Source organism: Poecilia mexicana, unplaced genomic scaffold, assembly GCF_051168715.1.
Source record: "Poecilia mexicana isolate PSO_F unplaced genomic scaffold, ASM5116871v1 scaffold_6, whole genome shotgun sequence".
Taxonomy (NCBI): domain Eukaryota; kingdom Metazoa; phylum Chordata; class Actinopteri; order Cyprinodontiformes; family Poeciliidae; genus Poecilia; species Poecilia mexicana.
The window spans coordinates 33,833,433-33,854,147 of NW_028263375.1; the positions used below are offsets into that span (position 1 = coordinate 33,833,433).

General features: G+C 39.1%; 1 protein-coding gene across 2 annotated transcripts in view; it reads right to left on the minus strand.

Annotated features, from left to right (window-relative positions):
• ripor1 (RHO family interacting cell polarization regulator 1) overlaps positions 1 to 20,715 on the minus strand; it is a 66,412-nt gene that overhangs the window by 45,274 nt on the left and 423 nt on the right. The window contains exon 1 of one of the 2 annotated variants that reach the window (XM_088006666.1): positions 9,881 to 10,092. The exons of the other annotated variant lie outside the window; for it this stretch is intronic. The gene's annotated coding sequence lies outside the window, so the exon portion shown is untranslated. Of the gene's footprint in view, positions 1 to 9,880; positions 10,093 to 20,715 lie in introns of those variants that run through there. 2 annotated transcript variants of the gene reach the window in all.

The window sequence follows — 20,715 nt, forward strand, 5'->3', positions numbered from 1 at the left end:
TTATGGACTTTTAAAATGACCACACTGTGGACATTGCTTTTCTGCTTATACACCCCACAGCCCTACCCTGCCTCACTATCTCTCACATCATCAACATGCAAATTTCACACAGCCTATAATCGAACTGACTACCTTCCAGTGATGAGGCAACAAGTCATGCGATTTTTAAACATTAAACATAGATTCAGCTTGAGAAGTAAAATTATGGAGAAACATTTGTGTTTGACAAAAGTTGCCAACCTTATAAGTATGTACCTTATCACCTCCTCCTGTTTCGTCTCCTCATTTCTCTCTATAAAATACCTGCAGGCAGTGGTTAATAAGCATCAAAGTGTTTAACAACAAAAACAAAATTATGTTAATATAGATCTGTTGGGCTTTCCTTTGACTCTGTCATCAGGAAGAGTTAAACGTTTGGTAGGGTTTGTATGGAGGCACAAAACATCCATGACCCCTAGAAGAAACATGCTGCAGCCTCTGACATTTGAAATCTAAAAAAGTTTGCTTGATTAAACTAACTATAATTTTCATTTCTCTTTCTAAGTTTTGAACAGAAAAAATATTTTAACAGAATAAGGTCACTTGAGATTGTTTTAAACCAATGAAACAAGAAAGAGTAATTGATTTAATTAAATAAATAATACCCCAGTACTATTTGTGGCCATGATTTGTACAATAGATTATATTTTTGTGATAAACTATTTTTTATTATTTTTCTGTACATATTTTTATGCAAAGCTAGGAGCCTCTGTAAAGGGCCCAAAAAGCCAAATGAGGTTGTGGGGCCCCAGGTTGCAGACCCCTGATCCATTCAATCACTTTATTTATTCTAGAGGAGTACAAAAAGCTTGATACTGAGCTGGCAGATTGTTCCTGCCTTACTAAGCCCTACATGACTGGTTCTGTGCGAGTGTGCATGTGTTGTGTCTGTTTGTGGACCCCTATGAAATGGGGACTTTCCAGTTAATCTCCAGCTGGCCAGTAAGCGGCTTAGCTGTCACTGGAGTGCTCTAGGCTACTTACTAACATGTTGTCACTATAACATGGTCAGATAGAGCCACACACCACCTGAAGTAAAGTAGAAAATGAAACATGATTATCATGTTTCATTTTGTACTTCAGTACCGGTATTCAGTAATAAACATGTAGTTTGCAATGTACTCATTTCAAAGAGCTCAAACTGACAGGTTGTATTCAGCATCATTTTATATGTCAAACTGTAAGTGGAAGTTACAGTTTGACTGGTTCTTGGCCCTATGCTGAGCAGGTAGTGCATGCAAAGCAGCTGTGCCATTAGGTCAGCCCTACATGTTAAGCTGCTCCATGTGAAACAGGAACACAAATCAGAAGCTGTAGTAAGGAGTTTAATCTGCTCAGAACAACATCTATAAGTAACAAAACTGTAAAACAAAAGCTTACTGCAAAGTCTCTTATAAGTTTTCATAATAGTGAAAGGTCACTCTCTCCTGCAGGGTCCCTGTACTGTAAAAAAAAGTCCATAAATTTCACGGTAAAAAATTGTAAAATACAACAGTTTCTGACCGTAAAATCCTAAACATTTTATTACCGTATATACATAGAATCACCATCAGTCAACACTGTAAAATAAGTCCGTAAATTTACGGCAAAAAATGGTAAAATAGTTACGGTTACTGACTGTAATATAAAAAGCACTTAATTACTGTAGAAAATCCATGGAATTACAATAACTCCATAAACATATATTGTAAGTGATTTTGAAATGTAGAAAACAGAGAAATCTATTGTAAAAATCTAAGTAATTGTAAAATTCATTAAAAAAATATTGTAATACTGCCTGCAGCTAATTACCTTAAAATTAATAGAATTAGTCAGTTTTTAAAGGTTTTGTTGGCTATAGTAGCCTTTATTTGAAAAGGAAAGAGGGTTATGAGAGAGGGGGATGACATGTGGCAAATGTTGCCAGACTGGGAATTGAACCTGTGACCACCAGCATGAGTACTAAGGCCTCAATTAATGGGTTGTGCTTCACCCCTGCGCCACTACAGCACCCCTTGCTGATGTTTATATCTATGATGTAAAACCATAAACTAGATTGCAAAAGTAATTAGATTAGAATGCTGGTGTGATACTTTGCTTTGTTTTTTAATAATTAAATCTATAATGACTTTAACATATCAAACTAAAATCTCAAAGGTAGACCAGGTATCAAACTGGCAATCCACCAATTGCAGGGCAAACTCCTACAACCGACGCCACCATCATTATGAGATTGTTTGATTAAATGATGTATTTGGGATTGTTTAATTTTAGGTCGAACATAGATTTGTCATACATTTAGAGGACTGTATGGTAGGCCCTGCTGCTTGGAAGAAGGTGAAGTTGGCTAAAGGGCGATGCCACCTAATTTTTCACTACCGTCAGCATCTTTAATTTACCAAAAGGACATGGTCAATTTTACTAAAGCAAAACCACAGCTACCGGTATCTTACCGTATTTTAGGAAATATGGTAAAATACCGGCAGGTGTAGTTGACAGACATTTACTTATTTTAGAAAATACAGTAAAATACTGGAAGTTTTGGTCAACAGAACTTTACCATATTTTACAAAATACGGTAAAAATACTGACAACCAGTATTTTACTGTCATTTTATGGTGGAATTCTGGCAACCCCACAATGTAAAAAAAAACAAAACAAAAAAAAAAAACACAGATTGTATGGTAAAACGCCGGCAGCTGGGATAAAAACAATTTACGGTGTTGGGAACCGGGGTTGTTGGAGTGGTTCCTTTTTGCTGCTTTCCCCCTCTTTTACCACCAGAGGGTGCCAAGAAGCGGTTCCCTCCTGAGGGCCTGTGGTGGCTCCTGGATTCCTGCACAGCTGCAATTAATCAGATCATCTGGAGGAGTGTATGAGGATGGAGCTGCCGATACTTCAGATCCAGAGTGTTAGCCAGGATGTGGTACTCCAGCCCTTCGTGCTTCTCACTGTGATCTCCTGTTGTGGACCTCAAGTGATATCTCCTTGTGCCTCTTGCTCAGGTTATTCCTCGTGACGTTGTGGTTGCCAGAGTTCCACTGACACATCCGCAGTAAACCAAACCTCCTTGGATACCCTGTCATCAGTCTCACTCACTCCTCGCCTCCTGTGCTCCAAAGCTTACCTGTTCACCCTCCACCACAGCCTCTTCGTCAGTGAAGCAGCAACCCTCCACTTGAACCAAACCCCGGTAACCACAGTGATTCTTCCCCCCGGACAAGACCTTCCTCCACCCAAGTAAGACCAGTCCGTTTATTCTGACACTGTCATTTTCCACGACCCCTGAATTCACCATCTCTCTTTTTTTACATTCCAGTGCTCGGTGATCCAGAATGCAGACTTTCCCCAGAACACGATTGTTGGTCATTGTTTTGTGTTTACAATAAAATTATGTAACTGATTTCTGTTATCCGCTTGGTGGGTTAAGAAATTAGACTCTATTATGACATACAGGTACATTTTGTATTTATTTTTTTTGGTTTGTTTTACGGTAAAACGCCGGCAGTTGGGGTTGCTGAAATTCAACCGTAAAAAACAATTACGTGTAAAATCTGTTTTCTTGTTTTACGGTAAAACGCCGGCAGATGGGGTTGCCGAAATTCAACCGTAAAAAATAATTATGGGTAAAATCTGTTTTTTGTTTTACGGTGGAATTTCGGCAACCCCAGCTACCGGCATTTTACCGTAAAATCTATGTTTAATTTTTTACAGTGTGGGATCTCTCACCATTCCTTTTCACTCTCTACTAGGAATGCACGATGCAAGCAGAATACGCTAGAAACAATAGAAATTTGGCCCACAATAAAAATCTGCAGTCTACCAGCTAACTGTGGTAATGTTTGTTGATGATGTAACTGGCAGCATCAAAACAGAGCTTGCGGGAAGCAACACGGCTGAGAGCACGAGGGAGGAGCTCATTAAGAAGGCAGGTGCAAAACATAAATGATCTGGACCTGGTTCAGGTTTAACCTCCCGGGTCTTAGCATGACGCTTAGGAAGAGTGTGGCAGATGTCACGATCAGACAGTGGGGAACTGAGCGGTGTAAGTGCACGCCACCCCGCCCGGACGCTTATAGGGTACAGTTCGCTGAGTGTAACAGCATCAGATTGTAACCATGATAACACAATAATCAAACTATCAAGATGATTCTGTGCATTTTTACAAAGTAAACTTCCCAATTAAATCCTAAATGTATAATTCTTTTTTTTTATTTCTGTTGAAACCATTAAATCAAATTTAAATGACATTTGCTTATCGTCATTCTCAATAAACAAATGCTAAAGTTTTAGATCTATGGTCTGTGTTACAATTCACTCATTTATAGGAGCCCTTGACCTTCAGTAGACCTCTGAAAGATTCTCTTAGGCAGACCTGTGAAGACACTGTCACAGTAGTTGACTAAACTTAAATGCAAGGATGTTTCTCAACATCTCGTTGATGCCAAAATCTAATGAAAATAATTTCTCTCTTAACCTTACAATTTTAGATTTCAGAGGTGCTAACATTGAAAAATTATGAAGTTAACTCCTCTGAGATTTTTTGATCTTTAAAGTAGTCTGCAGCCAAGGTGCTATGGAGATTAGAGTTTATTTCGTAAAATAGCAGCAAATTTTCTTATTTCATAACATGCTTAATAACCGTGTTATTAAGAGTGACCTTCTGTCCTCTGGTCTTTTTAATAACTACAGTTTCAGATTAGCACAGCCCTCCAGCTCTGTCAGCAGCAGAAACAGCAACTTTATACCTGTCGGGGAAAATATAGACTATATTTGCTTTGAATTCCTCCCACATGATGGCAGTGACATAGTATGATCTGATTAAATATTAGAATCTTCTTTAATATGGGTTGTTGTTATGTTTTTGTACTGTGTTTTTCGATCTTATTCTGTGTCCGTTTTAAATTTTAAGCCCCTGTCCCTCCAAAGGTCTCTGCATGGCCCTGATTTCTACATAGATGGACAGGCATTAACTGTGTGCAGTGGACAGCTTTCTGTCGGTAGAACAGGCCTCAGAGATAACAGCAGCTCTCCCTGTGGGGGAGAGAAACTCCACAGAGGAGGAATTCTCTATAACATTCCACACTCCTAGCCCTGGACCCGAGCCTGATAAAGCTTCTTCTAAACACTACAACAGGACACTGCTTGGCTTATCTATTGTAGCCTGAGTACCCGTCTTATTCCTGGTACTACATTATGTCAATCAATCCACAAAGAGAGACAATATGGTTATTTTCAAAGACAAAAGACAAACAACAGTCTCTACAGCAGCACACATCAACATCTATAAGTACTAACAAGGATCTCCATTGCTCTTTTCCAATGCATCTAGTAATAGCTTGACCTGGTTCAATTCTACTCTAAGCAGTTTGGGTGGTTTTCCATTACAGCTGAGTTGAAGCTCTAGTGGGTGAGGTCATCACTTAGTTGGGCACTCCCAGAATCTGAAAAGTAGCACAATATGATCTACATGCAACACAAACACCAGTTTGGCTCTAAACCAAGGGTGGGCAACTCCAGCCCTTGAGGCTGGAGTGGAGATGTGTTTGCTTCAGTACTCCTGAGTCAAATGTTCAGGTCATTAGCGGGACTCTGGAGAACTTGACTCCATACTCAGGAGGTAATTCAGCCATTTGAGGAGTGTTGGACAGGGGAAGTGTAAACGTTGCAGGACACTGGCCCTGGAGGACTGGAGTTCCAGGCCCCTGCTCTAAATGAACCAACCAACCAAGGGCAACTCTACTACTTGCAGAAAGTTAATCTCTTCAGGAACATGTAGATTGGAGTTTGTTAGCTATTCACCAAAAGTTAATCAGCTTCACCTGCCATATTTTTAAGTATTAACTCTGCATGCTCACATAAAAACCACATGTTTTTATGTGACAATATGGTTATTTTCAAAGACAAAGACAAACAACAGTCTCTACAGTAGACTATAGAGCCCATTTTTCGGTTGTCCACCATTAAGCTACAGCTGCAGAAACAAATTTTTCCTCAATCTAAGTGATGCTCTTTTCCCTTGATCAGCTTGATCTGGACAGTTACTTTTCTGTCGTCATGAAATTGCATAAATCTTAAAACTTTTCCATCTGTAAATACATCGACAACCAGAATTTTGATGCTTCTTCTTTTAAGCTTAATAAAAATCAAAGATAGGAATGGGATTTGTGCTTTCACTTAGAAATGTAAACATGAACCATGTATTATATCCAAATGCAGGGTGTTTTCATCCAGGAATTTGGATTAAAACTCCAAATGCAGTTTGGCATTTCACAATCTGATATGTCAGATTGTGGGGATCTGGCATTTCAGGCAGTTGCAGAATCTCTTGCTGGTTTTATGTTGGTCTGACTTCACTGACTCTTTCAAAAAGCATTTGAAGAAATTATTATGAATAAAAACTTTTAGCTAAGTAACTTGATGTTTTATTTTGTATCATTGCATTTTATCTGTTTATCTTTGTTTTTCAGCTTGTTTTATCTGTGAAGCACTTTGTAATTTTTATTTGCAAAAGGCGCTATATACATAAAATTTACTTTATTTGTATTCCTTAAAAAGAAGTCAGAACTGAGCTAAAAGAAACCAGGAACTAGCATTGGCCAGCTAAAGCCTCATCTTTCCTCATAATCTTACCAACCAGAATCATCTGCCTAAAAACATCAGAGGAAAATGCATTTCTCGACTGCCAATGATGAACTGTAATTATAAGAAAAACAAAACAGGCAGAGGAGACTAAATGAAGGAGGAAGAAGAGACCAGATGAGCAAGGTGTTTCCTGTTAGCCAATGCTCAGGCAGAGTGATTCAGATACGGTAAAACAGCTCTGCTGAGAACAATGCGGTGGAACCAGCCTAACTGTCTATGAAAAAATTCTGGTCATTATGTAACCTTCCAGGTAACACAGATCAGTATTTCCTGTAAGTATTTTTCAATGTAAAAGTCTTCCAAGGTGTCTCCCTCTTTGCTACATTTTCTTACATAAAACTACAGAGTTTAGTACAGTAACATGCAAATGTGTTGAACTTGTCATATGTGTTGGGACAACCAGAAGGTTAAACGTGTGTTATTGGCAACACAACATAGAATCAGTGTCTGCTTTACTGATCAGGTTTATGAACACACTTTGGTTGGGAAATCGGTGATTCAATGTTTTTAACTGCACAGTCCATAAGATTTCCTCTGTCTACATCATTAATGGAGCAGTAACCAGACTAGGTAGAGGAGGTACTAATACCATTTATTTTGAAATATCGGCCATTTTTGCACCAAAAATGTGAATTTCAGACCTGTTATGATACAACAGCTTCAGCATGTGTTTAAAGTAGAAGATGTACTTTAAAGACTTGACTTCAGTTTCACTCTAAAGACTGGAGACTTGACTCAAGCTCTGATGGATCATGGATAGATCATGAGAGGAGCACATGATCTATTAGCCAATGTCATTTTCAAACTTTGAACTCCTAATGCCTTTTAACAATATGTCCATATTAGCTTTTGCTTCATTATAATGACCAATCAATGTCTCTACAACTTAACACTGTTAAATGACAGCTCATTATAGAACAAAATAACTTCTCCCAAAATCTTCACCTCTTGCCCAACTACAAAAAGGGCTACTTCAGTTTGTCAAGATAAAATCACTTCCTGTTCAGATCATTCAAAAATATAAACACGTTGTCTCTTTACAACAGTACCTTAGCTAACTTCCACTCAAAAGGACATGCAGAACAGAGCAAGGACCAGAACACTGCTAATGAGGCACTAACACAGTTTTTATTTTATGCAAATTTAATTTCTGAGCTGTTTAAACTGTGACAATCAGATAATGGCAGTGAGAAGAAATATTTGATCAGCAGTCCTAATCACAAAGGAAAATGAGTAAACAGAGAAATTATTAGAACAAAGATGATCTGGTTATTGTTAAGAACATAAATCATGGAATCATTGAATCTGGGAGCACAAGAGAATATAATGAGCCAGAAGTTAATGATTTTATTCTCTTAACATTCTAAAAGAGCAACTGAGTGTCTGCTATTCAACATAACATCATGTCTTTTCTTTGAAAGCCACTCTACTGTCCTTCAACAACTGTTTTTCATACTTGCTTTTACAGATACTCCTGCATGTGTTATACTCGTTTGTCTTACAAGATGGCCAGTAGGTACTTTTTAATACTTCACTGCAACCACCATGTTCACTCATTACACTGATCTCCATTCATGATGTTAGAATTGATGAGGCACCATCGAGCAGATTTACTATTTAGACTTGAAAGAAGAGATTTTAAACATAAATTCAGGTTGACAATAATAATTTCCATATTATTTTTGGCTAAGTGGCAGTGTAATGAAGAGGTCTTATTACTGGGACTATTAAGTCACTTCTATAGCACTTTAAGAGCACCTTTTGCTCTTTATTAAAACTAGCACTTCAACTATCACTTTATTTAGCACTGCACTTTAAGCATAGATTTACACATCAATAGGCAATTTGTACAAAAGATATTTTAACTATTTATTGAATATTTATTGAGTATTTTAATGATTAGCATGTAGCCTATTGTTCAGGATCCTGTGCAGCTGCTCCACACTGAGAGGTGAGGTGGTTGTCTGTGAAGGGAGGATAATCATTACTCAGAGCAAACTGTTTAGTAAAACCTAAGCAAATGTTTAAAGTATGAAGGTGCTAAGATAGCTAAGATAGAATAGCTCACCTGTCTGTACTGTGTCCTCTCCACCATTTAGGATCAGGGGGAGGCAAAGAGGAAAAGCGGGTGGGGGGGAGGGGATGGTTTGTTTGTGGTGGTTTTTGTGGTGTTTCATAATGGTACTTATGGTGTAAGGATAAAACATAAAATATTTATAAAAAGTAAATAAGAATGTGTGTTTGTATTTGGAAAATGCATTTTATTCAAATCGGTGTAAATTGTAAATTGGTGAAGTCCGCTGTGAATTAAAGGTGGTTTGGTCTTTCACAGCTGAGACTGTTTAAGGCTGCAGTTGTGTCTTTGGAGATGTTCCTGATGCTGTTCTAGAGGTGAATATACCTTTAGTGCTTTACTCACTGAAAATCCAGCTGCAAAATGCTGCCTTGTTACAACCCTAACCTGGAACAAAAGGCTACATGCTAATTATTAAAATACTCAAAAAATATTAAATAGATAAACTTCTTGTGTGCAAATGGTTATTGCTGTGCAAAATTATGCTTAAAGTGCAGTGGTAAATAAAGTGCAAAAGGTGCCCTTAAAGTACTGTACGAGTGACTTAAATAAAAACAGTCCCATTAATGAAGACCTCTTCATTACAGGCAGCATTTGGTCACTTCTGTCCAGGGAACAAATCAAGGAAAAACAAAAAATTATCAAGGAAGGACAAGCATGGACAACAAAGGATCAAAATCCCCTTCAACTGATAGAGTGGAATCAAACATACTTCAAAAGGCAATATTTTCCTGTTCATTACTGTGTATTTTACATGATTGCTGAAAATTTTAACATTAATTTTTTTTATCCAAAGCAGGAAACTCCTAAGATCTTCTCCCCACTGAGACAGTTGCCAAAAAGTGAGTAAAAAGTCAAACTGTTACCAGCTCCATTCGCTGAGCTGGAGGAGTTAAGAAGAAGGCTCAAATCTGAAAATATTGTTTTCAAAGATGTGTTTCTAGGTCAGTAAAGGATTTTGAAATATGTTTTCAACTATTCAGCCTAACAAGAAAAGGCTAAAAATAAATCCACTGACACTGAAGCTGCAAAACTGATTTTTCTCACTTAGAATCCTGAACACAACCGAAAGCAACATCAATGCTCTGGATGGGAAATAAAAAGGGATTAAAAATCATGCAGGTAGTAAAACTCTGTGATTACCTGAACTACTTTATAATGAAGACTCTTTCCAGACCAGAACGTTCTTTCCCAGCAGCTGCTCTCACTCCCAGGCAACAAGCTACACATGTGAACTAACAGTGTCCTAAAGGTTTCACATGTACAACCAGCAAAAACGCCCAGCACAGAAGATGTGTACAAAATAGAGCTGGTAACAGCTTATATGTCAGCAAAATCCATGATTCAGGTTGAAATGCTTTTGGAAAGGGTCCTTTAATCTCACAACCTGCTGACTGGCAGAGCAAATATTACCTTAGTCAGACTGGTAAATATTTGCTAGAGAGAGAGAGAGAGAGAGAAAACTGGAAAACAAAGTGGTCCTACAGGCTGAGCATTTGGTTCTGATCCTAATAAACAGCTAATCAGTTCACATGTAGCATGAAGTCTGCACACCTGGGAGCGAACCGTCCATGTTCCACTTGATCTACATCAGAGGTCCCCAAACTTTTTCCTGCGAGGGCCGGTCTTAGTTTTTCGAGAAAGAAATCTTAGAAAACTTTTGTTGAGGTGGAGGGGGGGGAGTGAAACTGTGGACCGGGTGGGGGCTGGATTACTGCAGACGACATATTCGCGTTTGTAGATAGATTTTTCCCCAGAATGCAAATGGAAAAAAAACCGTGAGCGAAACAGTGACTGGTACTGACTAGTATACTGTATATTCCATTGAGGGAAACTAAGTTTCATATCTGCTCAAGAGCCCCCCTGGTGGTTGAAGAAAAATCCACATATATATGAAAAAAAACACTGAATGCTCTCTGGTATTGTTCAGGGGGCCGGACCAAATGAGGAGGTGGGCCGGATCCAGCCCGCAGGCTGCAGCTTGGGGACCCCTGATCCACATCTGGATCTGATTCAGGCAGCTTGTTAGCTCAGGTTTGATCATTAGCAAAAATAGGTAATCAGACATTGTGACCTTCCAAAAAGAAAAATGGGCTTCCTGTTCATTTCACAGAGAAAGCAACAGCATGCAGGAGGGTGTGGGGGAGAATTCTCACACTCTGCCCAAGTGTGAGAATGCCCACACAACATTCATCTTTATTGCAGCAACGTTAAACAGGACAGCTTGAAAAGCTGATTTAGAGGTGAGATGCAACAGGTTGAACAGCTTTGACAGGTGACCAGCCACTCAGAGACTCAAACATCCAGTTTGATAAGATGAACTGATACTATACACATCCTGGATCAAAACATCCCAGATAAAACACGACGTTAAATCAACGTTGAATTATAGTTAGAATTGTTGATTTTTGGTTGAGGTCGACAACTGACGGTGAATCAACCATCAAACAACCATCCAACTCTCGCCAATTAACTAACGTTGAAACTGTGTCATTGAATCAATGTTGTTTTGTGGTTGACATCAAATAAATGAAATGCCAACGTCGAATCCAGCGTGTTTCAGCACTGGTCCTCCAGACCCTACAAGTTTTAGACATTTCCCCAATTCAGCACACATGATATTAATTGACGTCTGATTAACAGGGTTTTGCTGAACTGAAAATACGCAGGTCAGTTTGATTGAGGACAAGGTTTGGGGAAGAACTACCCAGATAGCACATGATGTTAACTCAATGTTGAATTATTATCACAAAGATTGCATGTATGGTTGAGGTCGACAACTGACGGTGGATCAACCATAAAACAACCATCCAATTCTAACCGTTGAAACTGTGTCAATGAATCAGTGTTGTTATGTGGTTGAAATCTAATGAATGAAATGCTGAAGTCTGATCAATGTCATCTGTTTTGCCACACATCTTCTTCCCCTCCTCTTCTCCTCATCAGAGCTCTGGGTCAGAGCATTTTATTACTGAGCAGGGGTTATCACATTTTTAATAACACTGTAGAGGATAGTGAGTGGTGATTCCTTTCTGTAAATTTTTTTACTTGTTAATAAAAATTCTTACTGACTGTTTGTCTGTGATATATTGATACGAAAACATCTACAACTTACTACAAGGAGTGGAGTGGTCCACCCCTACCGTTTACATGAATGGGATGGCCCAAACACAGCCACTTCGCTGTTGGCTTGTTTCCAAAAGATGTTAATTCAATGTTGAATTATGATCACAAAGGTTGAATTTATGGTTAAGATCAACAACAGAAGCTGAATCAACCATCAAACAACCATTCAATTCTAGCCAATTAACATCCATTGATTGAAATATCGAATCCAGTGTTTTTCAGCACCGGTCCACCAGGCACACTGCCCTGCAAGTTTTAGGCATGTCCCTAATTCAGCACACATGATTTTAATTGACATCTGATTAACAGGGTTTTGCTGAACTGAAAGCATGCAGCATTTCAGTCATTAGATTTCCACCACAAAACAACATTGATTCAATGACACAGTTTCAACATTGGTTACTTGGCTAGAGGTGGATGGTTGTTTGATGGTTGATCCACCGTCAGTTGTCAACCTCAACCAAATATCAACCATTCTGACTATAATTCAACGTTGATTTACCATTGTGTGCAATATGGGCAGTTTGTTGGATCCCTCATCATCTCCTCATCTCCTCATCTCCCCCTACTCCCTCCCAAACCTCTCCCCCACCCAGCCGCTCCTCCCAACCTTCCCCTCTTTACCCTCTCTCATCCCTTCTTCCCTCCCCCCCTCCTTGAGCTCTGGGTCAGAACTAGGGCTGAAACGATTCCTCGAATGATTCGAGTACCTCGATTACTAAAATTCCTCGAGGAAAATTTACCTGCCTCGAAGCTTCGTTAATTTATGTTTTATTAGTTAGCGCACCGTGTTCCGGCCGGGATTTCATTTGCGTTGCGCGGAGCTCTCACTTCCGCCTCTGAGTTGTTGACAAAAGCTAAGTCTCAGCGGCATAAAGTCCAATCTTCAAGATTGGCCCGTGGGGATTTTATTGATTGATGATAATGCCCGACTTTTTTATCGTTTTTGGGGAACCAATAAGCATTCTTAAAATGACTGGGGAATGCCTGGAGTACGACAGCATTTCTCCTCCGGGGCTGCTGGTTGAAAGCGAACGGCGGGAAGAGCGCTGAGGTGAGCGGATAGCCTGAACAGGGCGGGCGGCTGAGTAGCTGATGCTTACCGTGTAAATGTAGCTTTACCGACGAACCGCACAATAAATTTCATATCCCGGTCTGAAGAAACGGGTGGCGGAGCGCATCGTACATGGCTGGTAGATGAGTTTCTGAGTGTGACCAGTGAAGGTGTCGTAAATATCCCGTATTGCTTCCCCCCCCGTGTTCGTCCCCCGGTCTAACGGTTCGTCAGTCCGCTGGTCTATTTCCTCCCCTCCACCCCATCTTACGTTCGTTCATTGGCCCTCTCCTCCCACTCCAGGCGGCATTTCCCGTATTTTCAAACCCAAAGCGTGACAGGTTAGGTGGCAAGGTGAGTTTAATTAATCTATTAAACTCACTGAAGATGAATATATAAACTAAAAGCTGGATTGTAGACATTTTTTATAAGCATATTTGTGAGCCTGCCTATTTGTTATTAAATTCAATATAATTTCAGATTTTTCTATAACTTTTCTTCTGGTTAACTTAGAAAGTGAGCTATTATTGTTACAGGTTAGTTTTCTAAACTACAAAAAAGCAACTGTTAGGGATGCTCAAATATGGAAAATTGGACTGATATTGATATCTGATAGTAACACCGGTATTATGCCAGATTTACCAATATTTCATTTTATAATTTTTTTTATCCGATTACTCGATTAATCGTAAGAATAATCGATAGATTACTCGATTACTAAAATATTCGTTTACAACAGCCCTAGTCAGAACATTTTATTACTAGGTGGGGGTTAATCATGTTTCAAATTAAGCACTACATGTTGAGAACAGTGGGTTGTGATTCCTTTCTGTACATTTTCTTACTTGTCTGTAAATATTACTGACTGCATAATGTGTTAACACAAAAATATCTACAAGTCTCTACTAGGAGTTGTCCACCCCCCCCCCGTTTTTATACTAGTGGTTTGTCCCAACCAAACAGCCACTTTGCTGCTGGCTTGTTTGCAACCAGCTTCTGAATTGAATTCTACTCTGAGCAATTCTATGGTAAATTTTTCAATATTACTTTGATCTTAAATGTGTTTATTGAAAAATAAGGGCATTGTTTTGTGCCCATAGTAATCCTGGTTATTTTGGGGCAAAACAGATATTTTTAATAATTGAGGTCATGTCTCCTTTTGTATTATTTTCATCCTACCCACCACTCTTGGCCTAAGTATGAAATCCTGCGAGATTTTGTGGGATTTGAATTTTTAAAATAGGGCGGGGCCTATTGTTTGGTCTGGGAGAACATGTGGTGGACTTTTTATTATGATGTGCTTAGGGACATGCTTAGATGAGCCTCTGTTCCAGGACAGCTGAGTTAGATGACTGCATGACCATCTGCAGCCATCAAGAAGTGCAGAAGGTTGTTAATCATCCACAGATTCAATCCAGGTGTGGCAGAAAGGAAACACTTAAAACATGTAAGGCAGGTGAAACACTGAACTAAACCTGCTAATGACTGATTCAGTCTGTTGATTCTTGGATTGGTAACTAAGCTGAACTGGACTATTATTGCTTGTGTGGGATCTTTATCAGCATATAGACACTTTTTAAGGAATTTAATCAACTTATTTGGAAATATTTGTAGTTGATGGAAGATTGAACCAGCTATTTGATGGAAGTTTATTCTGTATAAATTATAAATAATTTTTCCAACTTGAGTATAAACCACCCTTTGCTCTATTTATTTGTCTCTGGTGTGTTAAATAAACCTGATCCTCCCTGAGTTTTACAGTTAGGTTTTCTGATAAACAGCCCTTTATTTTAAATATTGTTTTAATATCAATATCATAAATCCTACACTATACTGCAGCTTGATGGGTAAATGTAGTTGTATACGTAAACATTAAGATAAATATTAAAGATTAAAATAAATATTAATTTAACAGTGAGTGTACATGGGGAACTATATGGCTTGTATTTGTTCTCAGACCTGTAACCAGTACACTGTTTAATTTTTCAATGTCTTTCAGAACTTTTCAAATGTTTATCATATTTCTAACCGGCACCTTCCTCACTTTTATTTTTTTCAGCTGTTGCTCTGCAGTTTGACCAAAAGCTGCCTCTTGAGGACTGCAATGAAACTGTCAAGAAGCGGCTTCATTATGCACCAGAACAAGAGGAAGACATCGCAAGGAATCAAAGTGACGCCAACCAGAGTCAAACTGGGGTTACCACAACTTGTACTGTTTCCTTAGTTCATACAGTACAAAGCTTAACCTCATGGACTCTGTTCTTCTGTGGACAGCAGACTGTTGTTTTGACAGTCAAAAAGGAGTCAAATATGTTTAAAGATCTGTCCCTCTTAAATAAAATGTTATATCAAACCCATGTTGTTATTTTTAACCTTTTGTACACACCCATCATCTGCCAATAACATAGTGTGTTTAACACCAGTGAAGAAACTTTTAATGGCATGTCATAACAGGTCTGATGTAGACCTATCAGACCTAAAAATGTACATAAATCCTTACCTTTCATTCAATATAAAATCAACCCAAATCTGCATGTAGATCCACATTCAGATGATGGTTGAATCAACGTTGATTCCTAACTGATTCAATGTAATATCAACACAAATATGTATGTAAGTTGACATACAGATGATGGTTGAATCAACATTGATATAATGTCAGTGATGGTGTTCCAGGCAGCTGCTGAAGCATCTGACAGTGACTGACTTCAGCAGACTGAAGCCTTGTCCTCACATAGCCGGATCTTTTTAAAACAATGTAGCGAAGACATTAATTTCTATAAACTAAACTCATCCACACAGACTGAATTACATTACTCAACATTGTTTTAAACATGTCACACCCATAGAGGGCAGTGTAGGGCAAAGCTAAAACATATGTCAGCCAATCACAAGCCTTCAAACAACCACACCTGAAGCTGACAAGCTGATTTCACACTTGAAGCTGGCTGGTCATATCACTTGGTTGCCATGGCTAGCTGTCTATACTGAGTTTGGAAGAGGTGGGTAGGTCAGGGCTCAAAAAAAAAATTACAGAGATCACATCAAAGCTGCAGTATGCAACACATGTAAAAAAAAAAAAAAACTACACACATTATTATTATTATTATTATTATTATTATTTATGTAAATTTGTTAAAACTATCATAGCTATTTCATGACAGTATTGCATGAGACAGACAATATGTGAAAAGAATCAAACTTCTCTGCCTTCTCCTTATGGACCTGCTGTCATCTGTGCAAATACACAGGTCATTCAGAAACAACCAATCAGAGCCAGGAGGAGGGCCTTAGTGCTGTCAGTCAAACTTGTGTATGCGCAATTCAGACCCTCCCCCTTTCTCCCTGCTACTCTGCAGCTGGTTCCCCACCGCAAATCCTGCCAGGACAGAGGATAAACAGTTTTCCTGTACCGGCAAGTTGTTTCTCCACCTTTAGCACATTCAGCAGCGTGTACATGAGATTGACCCTCCACCTGGCCCTGATTGGTTGTTTTTGGTCTGGAGCAGTGCTTTTTCAGACAGCACTAGATCAGAGAGGAGGTGGAAGAGGTAAATCTTTTCACATATTATTTGTCTCAAGTTATGGACAACATGGAGATATTTGTTCAGACAGTCTGAACAAATATAGCTTAACACAAGTTACATACTGCAGCTTTAAAACACAAATGGTGGGTTTCTTGTAGCTCATTACACAATCACATGACATCTGCACCTGCCATCAGGACACTACTATTGGACTCATGACATCTTGGAGTAATGAGCAACGGCGTTATTTAGGGAGAACTGTCTGCCTTTGTCCACCAGAATAACATGAGTTTGAGCTTAGATAAAGTAGGTTCCATACTGCAGAGCCACATGTAGGAATCCCAGCAGCAAAGAACAATGACTTACTCCAACTTTTCAAAAGTCTGAATAAACTGGCATGTAAAGTATTTCAAACATGTGTTGAGGTCATTTTTTTCTGTTGCAATATGTTGACATTTCAGAAATCTTTTCCAGATTGTCAGGAAGTGTTGACTGACACTTTGAGTCACTGAAAAGTTATGAAACACTTGCAAATTTAAAAAGGTGCTTTAGGCCAATGGGCTTTGTGCTATTGTGAGGTACAAATTAATCGCTTCAAAAAATTTAATTAGTTAAGATATTCTGTTTGTGCATCTCTATATTGTTGTGTTAGATACAGGGCTACAGTCATGAGTCCTACAATCCAACTATTTCTAAATAAATTAAACCCTATCATGGAAACCAAGTAGTTATATTTCACTTACAAGAAAGACCACTACAATCTAAATGTTTTCATAAATCAAAATACTAAAATAATATGACGATCTTTTTTTGCTTCCTCAAGGATAAACAAAATGTGCAATATATCACCAAAGCAAACAATCTGAAACACAAACAGAAACTCATACATCTGCCTCATTAAAAGAAAGGCAAACAATTTTCTACATTTTCTTAGTTATTTCCATCTTTCTTAATCCTAAAACAGGGTTTGTCTGTCCTCAGCAATAGAAGACTGAGACAAATGACTCTTTCTTCAAAATCACTTGTTTTGTTTAGTCAAAGTAAGTCAATAGGAGGGTCCAATCTGGTTTTGAATAAAGTTGCTGGATGTTTGTGGTCTTGTTTACGATAAAATTAAAATGAAAGCATAAACATGAGTATTTAATGACATGTTGTAGCTGATATTTTCTATAAACTGTCTTTCTGCATCAACAGTGTGTACTGACTGTCCATATTTCCACCATGCAGAGGACCTACTGTCCACACTTTGCAAACCTAATTTTAGCCGGAGGTCATTCCTTGTTGATCATGACTGAAAGATCAACATCCTGAATACATTTGATTGAAATGAACTTCCTAAGATGACTGCATCCAGCCTTAGAGAGGATGAGAAGCTCTGTCATCCAAAGGGGTTTAGAGTTGAGTTGCTGCTCTTCTGCACTGAAATCAAGATTATCATCTGGTCAGGACTGCTTTGCTTCCCTTTTAGGAATTGACAATATTTTAGACAACATGGCATTGTTGCCATATTGTTGTTGAATATCCATCCATCCATCCATCCATCCATCCATCCATCCATCCATCCATCCATCCATCTTCTTCCACTTATCCGGGGCCGGGTTGTGGGGGCAGCAACCTAAGGCCCCATTTACACAACAACAATTTCGGGTGAAAACTGAAGAGTTTCATTGTGTTTGTACGAAACACAACAAAACATTTGCCATTTCATGCAAAAATGGCAAATGTTTTCTCTGACAACGGCACAGTTTTAAAACGGGTTCCAGAGTGCAATGTTTCTAAAACGTACTGGTCTCCGATGTCTTGTAAATAGAATAAATGGATCTTTTCTGTCAGAGAATCCCCAGCTCATGCATAGTATGACACAAAACTGCTTCCGACAATCCACAGAAGAAAAAGAAACTACTGACAATGCTGGTGTTACTGCAATTCGTGTCTCCTCATCAGATATGGTTCCCTCAGTGTCTCTTCACCGCTCCGTACAGCCCAGGTGGCAAAATACACGTGTACTTGTTCAGCGATCATAACAGGTTCAGCCTCTTATCTAGAGAACTACGGACACCGCGAAAGCTCAAACATCGTGTTTCAGCTAAGTTATCCCACTTTTTTTCAAGTGCGCCCTAATCAGACACACACAGTGCATGTTTTTCCCCAATATCTGGTGGAACGGTACCTGATGGGGAAACGCAAGCGCTTTCAAGTAGATCTTTTTTTTTTTTTTAACACATGCGCACTTAGATTCAAAGAATCTAGCACCAACTAGTGGCGTGGCAAGAGCATTACACCTTTTCGATGTGTACCGTGTGTAAACAAAGATTGTAATTAGAATGTCTTCATGTAAATGTGTGAACAGAAACTAAACAAAACTTCCATTTTCGTTGGATCATTGTCGTGTAAACGGGGCCTAAGAAGGTAGGCCCAGACTTCCCTCTCCCCAGACATTTGTTGCAGCTCCTCCGGGGGAATCCCAAGGCATTCCCAGGCCAGCCAAGGAACATAGTCCCTCCAGCATGTCCTGGGTCTTCCCCGGGGTCTCCTTCCGGTGGGATGTGCATGGAACACCTCACCAGGTGCTCCAGGAGGCATCTTAACCAGATGCCCAAGCCACCTCAACTGGCTCCTCTTGACATGAAGGAGCAACGGCTCTACTCTGAGTCCCTTCCAGCTGACTGAGCTTCTCACCATATCTCTAAGGGAAAGCCCAGATATCCGGTTTCCTCCATAGGGTGGACAACTCTGCACCTCTCTTCACCCGAGTGTCCAAGACATGTGGCTGCAGATCCGATGAAACAACAACAAAGCCGATCATTGAACTGTGGCCCAGGGTGTCCTGGTGCCAAGTGCACATGTGGACACCCTTGTTAAATATTATAACAGCAATTATGATTAACCCATATTTTGCTCACTCCTCACTCTTTCAATTATCATGATGTCCCCACCACTGTCCCTGACCCATAGAGTCTATAATAAGGATTGGTTTAAATGACAGAGAAAGTCCAGTTAACTTGAAAAATATGTTCCCCTGCTAGGACCCCTGCAGTTTGCTTACCAGGCAAACAGGTTGGTGGATAATTCAGTCAATTTGGGACTGCAGTTCATCCTCGACCACCATGAGACTTACACCAGGATCCTGGGTTGCTGGTGGTCTTCTACACCAGCAACCCAGACATCCTGAACCAGAAGGTCACCGAGCTCACAGTGCCAGCCTCCACCTGTCAGCAGATCACCAGCTTCCTGACTGAATGGCAGCAGAGGGTGTGGCTGGGCAGCATTTTCTGGCACTCTCAAAGGCTGAGTTCTCCCCCAAATCTTATTCTCCCTGTATCCAAATGGTCGCTCCTCTGCAGACCCTTCTGTGAAACTCCTTATGTTTGAAGATGCAGCACTATTATTGTTCTGATACAGGACATTATTAGTCTCAGTCTTAGTCAAATTCCCACCCCCCTCACCCCGGGTTCTTGCAGTGTGTGCAGTTACTTCATTTGAATGTATTTTACATAAATGGCATTACTCTACATGTATCAAGTATTTCTTTTTACTCACTAGTGTGTTGCCACTGTCAGTTCTGTATCAACTCCGTCAGATGGATTTTATGTTGTTTTTTGTTTTAAATAATATTTCTTTTGTTTTTTGAGAAGCATTTGTTTGTAAAACTGAGAAGAACGATCACTAATAGGTTCATTAAAAATAATTTTATATTTATTTTTTTCAGATGGTGTTGACAAAGTTCTGGGTCAGGTCCATTAAAAATGTAATTTTAAAAAAAATGTTACAGCTGGGAACCTGCACCTTAGCATCTTTACATTTCCAAAACATTAATTGTCATATCTGAATACATAAGCTTGAGGAATAATTACATTATTTCTTGGGAAAATTTTAACCCATCTTGTCTCTTATCTCAAGAATCACAGAGCCATATTCATACAGCCAGCTGGATCTGGAATGACTAGAATACCAGTGTGAGTAAACTGGTGTGTCACCATTCTGTAAATGTTCCAGTAATGACAACATTTCTGATTTAAAACTTGTGACACTCCATAAATCATAATAGGTTATTATGCTGCCAGACTAATAATAGCTGTGGTATGACTATTCATGTGTGACATTAAGGGACATCTCAAAAGTTTGATTACTATAAACAATTGGATATATATTTAAATAAATAAACATCATTATATGTATAAATAAGAATATTTAAGTTAAACAGAATTTCAAACTGAAGCACAGTTCTGTAAAACACCAGCTGTTCCTTTGGTTTAAACAGCCACATGATG